Below are 12500 nucleotides of genomic sequence, written 5' to 3' on the forward strand. Positions count from 1 at the left end.
CTTTTGGGACACTGTTCTGTCCAGATTTCAGGCCACAAGTCTGCAACTTCAAAAAGCAGACATGGACCTTGGTACAGCAGTTAGATTGCTGGAATCTCTGCGCACCTTTGTTCTCTCCCAAAGAGATCTATTTGATCATTTTGAGCAGAAAGCCTTAAACATGTTGGGTGGCACCCCATCTTACAGGGCTGAACGGACGAGGAAACGTAAAAAGTTTGCTGATGAATCAGCATCCCCAGATGTTGTGCTTGAGGGAAGGCAACTGTTTCAAATAGAGACATTTATTGCCTCTATTGATCAACTGAGTTCAAGCCTTAATCACCGTCTGGAGGCCTACAAACATCTGAAGAATTTGTTCAGTGTCCTTTTCTCTTTGGATACAGAGTCCAATGCTTCAGTCCTTCACAAGGCCAAGATTCTCACTGAATCATACCCATCTGACCTCAATGAAAGTCTTGGACAGGAGCTTATACAGTTCAAATCTTTTATACAGCTCAACAACACTGATGAGGAGAGGACCCCTTCAGGACTGCTCAAAACAATAATACATTTTGGACTACAGCCTACGTTTCCTAATACATACATTGCGCTACAGATTTTTCTCACTCTACCGGTCAGTAACTGTGAGGGAGAACGCTCATTCTCTCTTTTGTCAAGAGTAAAAAATGAGCTGCGCACAAGAATGACTCAGAAAAGATTAAATGCGTTATCTCTAATGGCAATTGAGAGTGAGCTGACAAGAGAGTTGGACTTCAATGATGTGGTGGATGATTTTGCAAAATTGAAAGCACGAAAGAAACCCCTTGCTTAAAGGTGCACTGTGTAAGATTTTTAGGTTATTTCCAGAATTCACCCATTCACTAATGTTAGGCTACCTGTTTTCATGAATACTTACCACCACCATTAAATTCTAAGTATCCATTATGACTTGGAGAATTGCACTTTTGCCATTTCTGGGAAGTGTCACCTGGATTGTGAAGATAGGATTGACTTTAGGCAGAAGCTTGGTGCTTTCTCTGGCAAACTGAACCTCAAGCTTCATTCTCTGCAGCTTTGCATTCTTGTGCAGACTTTCATCCACAAGGAACTTTTCAACTTCCCCACTATCGTGAAGGGGCCATCAAAAGATTTCAGTGTGTCCAGCATGTCTAGTCTCTTACTCTCCTTTCTTTGAGCCATCTCTTGTTTCTCATCTGCCCTACTCTCGAATTTTGCCTTCATGAATTTACTCCAGTTGAGTTCAACCTCCCTTTTTGCTTGTGCTGCTGCCTTGAAACCTCTGAAGCTCCTGGCTCTTCTGTAAAATTATTGACCTATTGACTGCGTTCAGTGTGCCCAACTTCTTCAGTTTGTAGTCCACCTTGCCACATTGTCTCTCCATCCCAATGTTGTGCACAGGGGTGCCATCAATGTTACTAGCCTGTTCACTGACAGGGTCCATTGGGAAGGTCTCCTCATCCATCCTCTGCCTGGCCAGGACAGTCTTCAGATGGGGCAGCATGAGATCTGTCAGCTGCTTCACTTCATCCAAGTATTCGGCAGCCACGTCTGACACTGAGTTCAGGACATGTCCAGTGCCTGTCCAGCCACTATAGCATTCTTGGAAATGGGCTATCTTGACCTGCATGCAGCCCTTGTACCATGAACTGGCCTACACCTTTCTTTGTGGTGCTCTCCGATGCATGTTATCATTTTACCTTTCTCCTTCTCCTCAAGCTTAACCACAAATAGATACAGACTTTGAGCCTCAATTTGCTGCACAGCTGCCGTTATGCCAATGTGTTTTCCTAAGATATTATTTTATTTTTAATGATAGAAGGGAGGAAAAGGGGGCAAAAATCATGTCCGATTTAGTTTTTTGGGTGGGTTGGGGGGTTTATTTCATGATAGCTACCAACTTCCAATACATAATATCTCTCAAATGACCCAATGCACCATCACTGAAGTGGGCGTAATCATTTTCAAAAATGTTTATTTTTAGGCCATTTATCCCCTCCCCCTGTGTCTGTGTGAAACCTGTGCTTGTCAGTGTCTGTGTGGTATACCTAATAGTGTGTGTGCAGTATGTGCACTCTTCTGTACAGTACAGTGTGCATGTCTGTTCACAGTATACAGTATTTCTTGCATAGTGCGTGCGTGTGTGTGCGCCCACACGCGCGGGGGGTTGAGAGGCCAAGACCATGTCAGGCCCAGGGGGCCAAAATTTCTTAATCCGCCCCTGTATATATGTGTATATATATATGTGTGTGTATATATATATATATATATAATATATATATCACACACACATGTATGTATATACATGTATGTATATATATGTATGCATATACACTGTGTGTGTATATATATATATATATATATATATATATATATATATATATATATATATATATATATATATATATATATATACTGTACTTTCCACCAATCTTACTCAAATTCTACACACATGTCCTTGTTGGGCTCCTACAGACAAGGGCATCCTATTGGAGGGAGTAAGTAGTCAAATTGCACCGGGGGCCCCAATCATAGCGGGGCCCCGGGCTTTTTTAGGTTATAAAAATTATTTTACCAGTGAAAGTTCAAGATTAAGGTTGCTTTGGTCAAATGAAGAATGTCTAAGTTACCGACAGCCTCCCTCCCCCCCCCCCCCCCCCCCCCCCCATCAAAAATATGAAATAGTGCGTTCCACCTGGCAAACTTGACTTGGAAGACTTCAGTCAACACAGACGTCCTAACATCATCAACGCTCTCACCTTTACGCATTCACACACAGCACATACATTTTGGATGAAGGATGAGGTTATAGAAGAAATGTAAAAATATAATAAATATACAATGTTAAGTACAAGTTTCACTTTTGTATCTTGTTGCACATACTGTAACTGTGGTGCGTTCAAGGACACTATTAGTTAGAAACAGAGGCGACATTTGTTTTTAAAGACAGGGGTAGACTTAACTCCCAGGAGATACACTAATTATATTATAATCATAATAAGAATAAAGTGTTGTTTTGATTGGTATTATCCGCTGATGATAATCTTTTATGTATGTGTATCTTTTGCCAATGTTCTTAAATACAGCTTCTTCTACGTATGAATGTCCTCATTTAGTTAGGATGACAGACGCGCGTGCGTGCACACGCCGCTTTTCATCCTGGGGGGGAAGTGCTGAATGTCTGGTCTCATCCCATCACACTCGTCGTCCTCTGCAGCTTCCTAAAAAGTGGATCTGTTCCAGCTGCAGAGAAATGCTTGAAGAAAAACAAAGTGGGTCATCTAAACTGACTACTTTTACACGCGCACACACACACACACACACACACACACACACACACACACACACACACTCACTCACTCACTCACTCACTCACTCATTCACTCATTCACTCCATCGAAGTGAAACATGTTTTATTTTACGTGGCCAAAAGTAGATGCGGTCAAAGGCCAAATTTATATACAGTATTTATTTATTTATTTTTAACACATTTTCTTCAAACATTTAGGGCAGGGGTCAGCAACCTAGTGGCTCCCTGGACCTCTTTCAGAGATGTGTGAAAATGGAAAAAGATGAAGAAAAAAGTATATATTATCTGTAGGAGAACAAACATGACACAAACCTTCCTAATTGTTCGAAATCCCACTGTTTATGTTGTACATGCTTCACTGATGAGAGTATTTGGCAAGCACCGTTTTGTCCTACTAATTTCAGCGATCCTTGAACTCACCGCAGTTTGTTTACATGTACAACTTTCTCCGTCGCTGCCACAGAAAGATGTGTTTTATGCCACTCTTTCTTTGTCTCATTTTGTCCACCAAATGTTTTATGCTGTGCGTGAACGCACAAAGCTGAGCTTTGTTGATTTTATTGATATGCTGGAGTGCTTTTTAGGCATATTTGGTCCAGCTTATCGATGCTAACATGCTATTTAGGCTAGCTGTATGTACATATTGCATCATTATGCCTCATTTGTAGGTATATTTGAGATCATTTAATTTCCTTTACTTATGTCCTCTGTGTATGTAATTTATATTTGCATGTCTCATTACATTATCTGTATGTAATATTGGCTGCATTTCTCATAGTTTTTTATGGCCATGTTGTTCCAGACCACAGCAAACGTTACCCAGCTTGCAAAGATTGTAATAAATCCATTAGAAGAAGAAAGCCTGCCTTTTTGTTTAACTTGGACACACACATCTATACCTTTGGCCAATCTGAGCCAGTAATTTGTAGAAGTTATCTCATTCTGTAAGAAGCCTCCATTTTACTAATTATTTCCAATGTTGCAAGAATGTGTAGAATAAAAATACAACATGTCTGTCAATCTTTGATAGTAGGCTAATATAGCTAATATAGACACTTACATCATGCGTTGTCTTCACTTATATAAGGCTTATAAATTTTTGTGGCTCCAGACAGATTTTTAGTATTTTTGGTCCATTATGGCTCTTTCAACATTTTGGGTTGCCGACCCCTGGCTTAGGGTTAGATTTTTCAACATCAAAGTTAAAGCCTGAAGTGACACACTGGGTGGCCAAGGGGGCAAAAAACAGGTGGAATTGTTTGGGTTTGTCTAAATCACAGGTGTCAAACTCAAACTCATCATTTTATCTGGCCCGCAAACACCTGGAGATGATATGTGTCAATAAAGTACTTAATATTTTCCCACCAAATGTAATAGATTTATTTCATTTTGACAGAAAAAAATATATGTACTGCTTGAAATTGCGTACCTTTTAAACTTTAATAGTATTCATTATTGCAACAAATATTACAGTATATTAATCATAATTTCCAAACATTTTTTTGTCGAGATAAAAAAACCTTATCTTTACCCATCAAATGAATAAAAATGACAATACATTTGACGTTCTTTACAGCATATTACTGTAAATTGAAAAAAACTCCTGTTTTTTGCGTTAAAATTCTGTTGACTAAGCTGCCAGTTTTTGACTGTAAAATCTACGGTTGTTTTTTATCGGTGTATTACTGTAAATGGAAAGACGGTACATTTGTTTTGCCGGAATGAAAAAAATAACTTGTACTGTTTTTCCATTAACAATATAATGTTGTAAAAAACAATGTGAATTTAACACAAAAATCCTGGCATCTAAGCTGCCAGCTTTTTCTGTAAAAAAAACCTCCAAGAAATATTGTGGTAGTGTTTTTTTATTTACCGTAAAATGTTGTAAAACCAACAACAACAACAAAACACTATATTTTACAGTAACATTTTGTAAATGTAAAGTTTTTACTGGAAAATCGACTTAAAACAATTCCTCCACACGAAATCTCCGCTCCGGACAGGCTAACCTCCGAGGACAAAGCTACGAACAATGGGAGACCGGGCTTTCCGCTCCGCCGCTCCAAGTCTGTGGAACGCTCTCCCTGACCACCTGAGGGTACCACAGACTGTGGATGCTTTTAAAAAAGGCTTAAAAACCCTTCTTTTTTATAAAAGCCTTTTTTATTTTATTTTTTTTAGATATATGCATACTAGTTCTAGCTATTTGGCTGTTCTAGTTTTTATTTTTTTAAATTTGTATTATATTTTTTATTTATTTATTTAATACACTAGCACTTTGAGGTTGTTTACTCAATGTAAAGTGCTTTTTACAAATAAAATCTATTATTATTATATAATTAATAATGCAATCCAGAGGCAAATTCATACATTATTCACTGTTACAAGCGAGCCCTCTGATGGCAGCCATAACTGCCATGTGGCCCTCAATGAAAACCAGTTTGACATCCCTGGTCTAAATAGTCAAGGACAAAAAAAAAAGAAAAAAAAAAAGAGTAAACTCGTGCGATTAATCACAACACATTGCAATAATGATGTATAAACGCAGATTAATCGCACAATATATTATGTATAACCTGAAGTTGGCTAACCTCAATGAACCCAAAAAATACCTTAAAATAAGTATATTCTCACTAATAAAAAGTGCACTTTTCTCGGTAGAAAAAAAGAAAAAGAGAGCTTTTTGCTCAATATGTTGAAAAATATTCTTAAATTAAGTAAATGCTAGTGTCATTATCTTGACATAATGATATGCGCTCGGCATCATGATTTTTTTTTTTCATGCTTGAAGTAAGAAATTATTACTTTAAAAAAGTACTTTTATACTTGTGAGTGTTGATGACACAGCTTTGCAACACTTGATATTCTAGTTTCAAGCATGTTTTACTCAATATACTGTAAGTCATAAAATCTCAACTACAAGCTGTAATATCTTACTGAGATCATTTAGGACCAAAACCCTTAAAACAAGTAAAACACTAAGATAAAATCTGCTTAGTGAGAAGAAGTAGACAGAAAATAAGCAAATATCACCCTTATTTGAGATATTTAATCTTACTTAGATTTCAGTTTTTGCAGTGTGTGTGTGTGACTATCGTTGGGACTTTAACTTAACTAAGAAACCAGGTAGTGTCGCCTTATAAAGGGAGGTTATTGTTATTATCTGGCAGCTCTGCTGCCGCCTGTCTGCTTTTTGTTTCAGTGCCTGGTTTTTTGGGCTATGAGGCGGAGCCACCTTAGCGCACACCTCATACTCATTTCCTCCTGACTACTTAAGCCAGTGGTTCTTAACTTTGTTGGAGGTACCGAACCCCACCAGTTTCATATGCGCATTCACCGAACCCTTCTTTAGTGAAAAATAAAATGTTTTATTTTTCAAATTCAAGACAAAGTTATATGTTTTTGGTAACACTTTAGTATGGGGAACATATTCTAAGTAACAAAGACTTAAATTAGAGTTATTTGGTTAGGGTTAGAGGGTTAGGGCCAGGGTTAGAGGGTTAGGGCCAGGGTTAGAGGGTTAGGGTTATAACAAGGCCATGCCGAATAAGGCATTAATAAGTACTTAATAATGACTAGTTAAGAGCCAATATGTTACTAATTTGCATGTTAATAAGCAACTAATTCATGGTGAATATGTTCCCCATACTAAAGTGTTACCATGTTTTTTTACTGGTGCACAAAATGAACCGTGCATGAACATCACCTTGTTCAAAGAACAAAACCAACACAGTGCATAAACTCACAACAAATTACACACCTGCAAATCAGTCTGACTTCTGCTGTTGCCGTATCCGTAATACGCCGATAGGGAGAAGTTTTTATTTACACGATGAGTCGGGTGTGTTTTGACCTCCACCGAACCCCTGAGCCCGACTCACCGAGCCCCTAGGGTTCGATCGAACCCAGGTTAAGAACCACTGACTTAAGCTCTCATGCAATTCGGCGGAAAAGATCATCAGGACTCCTCTTTCTCCTACTCAGGAGATCGCAAAAAGCCGCTGCCTGACCAGGGCTCAGAAAATCTGTAGAGACTCCTCCAACCCCCACCAAGCAGAACCTCCAGGTTATGTAACAGCTTCCTCCCTCAGGCCATAAGACTCTTGAACGCATCAAAATATTCCCCTCAATTTCCCCCCAAAATGGATTAATTCGCTGGAACATAAAGACAATATAACATACATCCATAAACGTGGATGCATATGCAAAAGTGCAATATATTTATCTGTACAGTAATCTATTTATTTATATCTGCACCTTATTGCGCTTTTATCCTGCACTATAACAAGCTAATGCAACAAAATTTCGTTCTTATCTGTACTGTAAAGTTCAAATTTGAATGACAATAACAGGAAGTCTAAGTCTAATTCACTCGGCGCCAGTTGATTCCTGATGCTTCACCCTTCCAGTTGTGTTCATCTCCTCTGCTCTGGTTCTATTCACGCTACACTGTAAAAAAAATAATCCTATTTTTATGGTTAATTTACTCTAAATTTCTACTGTAATTTTTCCATTTTTTTTAAAAAATAGTTTATAAAACTGTAGTATTGAAGACATTATCTGTAAATAAACAATCCGCCTGTTATTTCAAGTAATATGCCAGTAATGACAAACTATGTATATTTCTGTTTTTTTACAGAAAAATACCAAATTAATTATACATAGCATTTTCTGTTTTCTTAAATTACTTTCAAATTCATGTAAAATTAAAGCTGCAAGCAGCGTTGGTCGGGCCCACATCTTTGGCTGGTGCTAGTCCTAAGTGCCCCAATACTTTTGTGTAGTGTACATACCTTCTCTGCATTCTGTGCTCACGCTGGTGCTTTCTGCTTTTAAGCAGCCATCTTGAAACAACAGCAGCGGAGCAGCATCAGCGCAGTGGTTCTTTGAAGGCTCGTAAAATCAAAACCGTAGCACTTATCCAAACTCTTTCGTCAACTTTTAATCAGAAGGGTTCAATCTGTACAAAAATGTTGTTTTGAAGGGGGGATATCAAACTTCCCTTTGATTTTTGCTGAAGGGTGTCAATCTATGAAATGTATGTCTAAGTGAGACCTACATAGAGGTTTTTGTTTCATGTCTCTAAGACGTTCCTCACGGAAGTTACAAGCAGTTTTGTCTGTGTTTTCCTCTGAGGAGCAGTTTTGTCTGTTTTATTCAAAAATTGCGCTTCATTTTTTTTTTATTATATCACAATTTCCACCAGTCCTGATGTGTGTGAAAAGTTTGGTGAGTTTTGAAGTATTTTAAGGGGGTCAAATTACAGGTCAAAGAGGCAAAAGCGACTGTTTTTAGTCATTTTTTGTCTTGAAGGGGAAATTGCCAACTTTCTGTTGGTTTTTGCCCGAGAATGTGAAATTATGAAATGTAGGTCTAAGTGAGACCTACATAGAAGTTTTTGTTTCATGTCTCTACGACCTTCCTAGTGGGAGTTACAGGCAGTTTGTTTTTGTTTTTTCCCTAGGGGGCGCTAGAGCGCAATTTTGATTTTGGGGTTAGGTTTTTTCACTAAAGTGTTTAGGGCACGTTTTTCTATCTATGTGTGTGTACAATTTGGTGAGTTTTGAAGCATGTTAAGGGGGGCAAAGTAGTGCGCAAAGCTGCGGAATAATAATAATAATAATAATAATAATAAAACCTTACAATTTCAATAGTGTCCTTTGTCCCTGTACAAAGGACTCCCACAGGGACCCTAAGTGGGAGTCCTTTGTACAGGGTACATGCGGACCCTAATTACAGTAACTATCTTTCATTAAATATGTAGCTTGTTATATAAAAGTCTATGTCCATACTAACAATGTCGAATAAAGGTATTTTTCTGCAGAACTGTTTGCATCGTCGCTTTATTAAAGGTGGTTGATCTAAACAATTCAGAAAAAATCTGTAAAATAATGGTATTTTTCTGTGGAACTGCCAGCATTGTCACTTCATTAAAGATGTTTGATCGTAATAATTTGGAAAAACTTTGTAGAATAAAAGGTGTTTTTCTGCAGAGTTTGCATCGTCACTTTATTAAAGGTGGTTGATCTTAATAATGTAGTATAAATCTGTAAAATGACGATATTTTTCCGCAAAACGTTTCATAGATAGTACTTTATTGATTCCTTCAGGAGAGTTCCCTCAGGAAAATTAAAAATGAAAATGTCTGTAAATATAATGTTTTTGATCATTATTTGGTTTACAATGTTTTACTTTAATTTGATGGTTTTCGTTTGGCAGCCATAGCTGCCAGTAGATGACTTTTTTTTTTACAGAATTTTACTTGTACCTGTGGCTCTGCCGTGTGGTGTTTACTTGTTCCTCTCCACACATCTTGTGTGCAATTTCCGTTTCTCCACGCACGCATTGACCTGATCACAACCCACACTGCCCTTCAGGTAACCCACCCACGGTTAACGTAAAGGAGAACGTGTGTGATTAATCTGCGTGCCTACATGATTAATGCATTGTTTCGGAGTTAACTTATTTTTGACAACCCCAATTTTAGAATATGATCAAACATATAAAATCATTTATTATGTCATTTCAACAGCTTTTTGATTGACTTTATGGTGTGTGTTGTTTAATAATATCAGCACACGCACGAACAACAAAAACAAAGTTGAGGTTAGAGAAACAAAAATGCCCAAAGAAGTTCAAAGAATACCCAGAGCCTTTTCAAAATGTGCAACTTGAACGAAGATGACGTGTGTTGAAGATGACTTGTGTTGAGTAACAGGATGTTAAATAACTATGTGTGTGTGTGTGTGTGTGTGTGGCAGTAGTGGAGATTTGTTGTGTTAAATCTGGATTAATGATGGCCAGCAGCCCCCTGTTGGCACGCTGTTTATGATTTAATGAAGACGGGGGAGAGGTTGGCACCCTGTGGTGAAGTGTTAGTGTGGATGTATGTACATACTCATTATGTGTGTGTGTGTGTGTGTGTGTGTGTGTGTGTGTGTGTGTGTGTGTGTTGTTATTTTATATACAAACGGCAAAGAGATAATGCCAAATCATTTACTGCTTGTAGATTTATTCATGGATTAAAGGGAGCTTCATGACAACTGATGCTTTAAGCTCAGAGGTCATTTTTAAACAACCGCTTGACACATGCAGTGTGCAGCCGCTCCCATCAATGTACTTTATTGGGGGGCTCGGTGAAAAGCGCCATAGGGCGCACCGGATTGAATGATCTATTTTTTATCTTTTTTCATATAAAGAGCGCATTAAAGGAGTCATATTATTATTATTTTTTTATAAATTGAAGACACTTCCTTGTGGTCTACATAACATGTAATGGTGGTTCTTTGGTCAAAATGTTGCATAGATGATGTTTTACAGATCATCTTCAAGCCGCTTTCTGACAGTCGCTTCCGGATGCGCCGTTTTGTGGGCGGTCTTATTTACGTGGCTCACTTTCGGCAGCGTCTTCTCCCCCGTCATCTTTGTTGTAGCGGTGTAGCGTGCAAGGACGGGAGTGGAAGAAGTGTCAAAAGATGGAGCTAACTGTTTTAAAGGCCTACTGAAAGCCACTACTACCGACCACGCAGTCTGATAGTTTATATATCAATGATGAAATCTTAACATTGCAACACATGCCAGTACGGCCGGGTTAACTTATAAAGTGCAATTTTAAATTTCCCGCTAAACTTCCGGTTAAAAACGTCTATGTATGATGACGTATGCGCGTGACGTCAATCGTTGAAGCGGAAGTATTGGTACACCATTGAATCCAATACAAAAAAGCTCTGTTTTCATCCCAAAATTCCACAGTATTCTGGATATCTGTGTTGGTGAATCTTTTGCAATTTGTTTAATGAACAATGAAGACTGCAAAGAAGAAAGCTGTAGGTGGGATCGGTGTATTAGCGGCTGGCTGCAGCAACACAACCAGGAGGACTTTGACTTGGATAGCAGACGCGCTAGCCGACGCTAGCCGCCGACCGCACGGATGATCGCGTGAAGTTGTTCGTCCTTCCGTCGATCGCTGGAACGCAGGTGAGCACGGGTGTTGATGAGCAGATGAGGGCTGGCTGGCGTAGGTGGAGCGCTAATGTTTTTATCATAGCTCTGTGAGGTCCCGTTGCTAAGTTAGCTTCAATGGCGTCGTTAGCAACAGCATTGTTAAGCTTCGACAGGCTGGAAAGCATTACCGTGTATTTACATGTCCATGGTTTAATAGTATTGTTGATTTTCTGTCTATCCTTCCAGTCAGGGGTTTATTTCTTCTGTTTCTATCTGCATTTAAGCATTTAAAGAGCTTCGCCGATGTATTGTCGTGGGGATAAAAGTCACTGTGAATGTCCATTTCGCGTTCTCGACTCTCATTTTCAAGAGGATATAGTATTCGAGGTGGTTTAAAATACAGATCCGTGATCCACAATAGAAAAAGGAGAGAGTGTGGAATCCAATGAGCCAGCTTGTACCTAAGTTACGGTCAGAGCGAAAAAAGATGCGTCCTGCACTGCACTCTAGTCCTTCACTCTCACATTCCTCATCCACAAATCTTTCATCCTGGCTCAAATTAATGGGGTAATCGTCGCTTTCTCGGTCCGAATCGCTCTCGCTGCATTGTAAACAATGGGGAAATGTGAGGAGCCCTTCAACCTGTGACGTCACGCTACTTCCGGTACAGGCAAGGCTTTTTTTTTTTTTATCAGCGACCAAAAGTTGCGAACTTTATCGTCGATGTTCTCTACTAAATCCTTTCAGCAAAAATATGGCAATATCGCGAAATGATCAAGTATGACACATAGAATGGATCTGCTATCCCCGTTTAAATAAAAACATTTCATTTCAGTAGGCCTTTAATGACATTCAGACTTTACTTCAATCAATAACGGAGCAGCATCTCCTCATCCAGAAAATGTGTCCTGTGAAAAACTCTCTAATAACTAGAGTTCCTTGGGTGAATAATGTAAACTCACTACACCGGTATGTTTTAGCGCTTTCATGGCGAGTTTACTGACAGATACAAGTAAGAACTTTACACTACTTTATATTAGAAATGGCAACAGCGGAGGATGAATGTCACATAAGAAGATAGAGAAAAAGAAGAAACCTATCGACTATGTCATCGCTACGGACTACAAAGGCGGAGGCGCGCAATTTTTCAGGATTTATGCAGATCCCAAATACAGATCAGCAGGTACAAGAATTTAAGAAAAGTTGCCTTTGCATAACATTGCGAAACAAAACGCCAGATAATATGTCT

At 38.7% G+C, this 12500-nt stretch overlaps 1 long non-coding RNA gene across 1 annotated transcript in view; it reads right to left on the minus strand.

Annotated features, from left to right (window-relative positions):
• Nucleotides 1-2930: 2930 nt before the first annotated feature.
• The window catches only part of LOC133643512 (uncharacterized), a 21130-nt gene continuing 11560 nt past the window's right edge, over nt 2931-12500 (minus strand). Inside the window, exon 3 of the long non-coding RNA XR_009824705.1 lies at nt 2931-3253. This is a non-coding gene — a long non-coding RNA (uncharacterized LOC133643512). The remainder of the gene's footprint in view (nt 3254-12500) is intronic.

Source organism: Entelurus aequoreus, linkage group LG26, assembly GCF_033978785.1.
Source record: "Entelurus aequoreus isolate RoL-2023_Sb linkage group LG26, RoL_Eaeq_v1.1, whole genome shotgun sequence".
NCBI classification, from domain to species: domain Eukaryota; kingdom Metazoa; phylum Chordata; class Actinopteri; order Syngnathiformes; family Syngnathidae; genus Entelurus; species Entelurus aequoreus.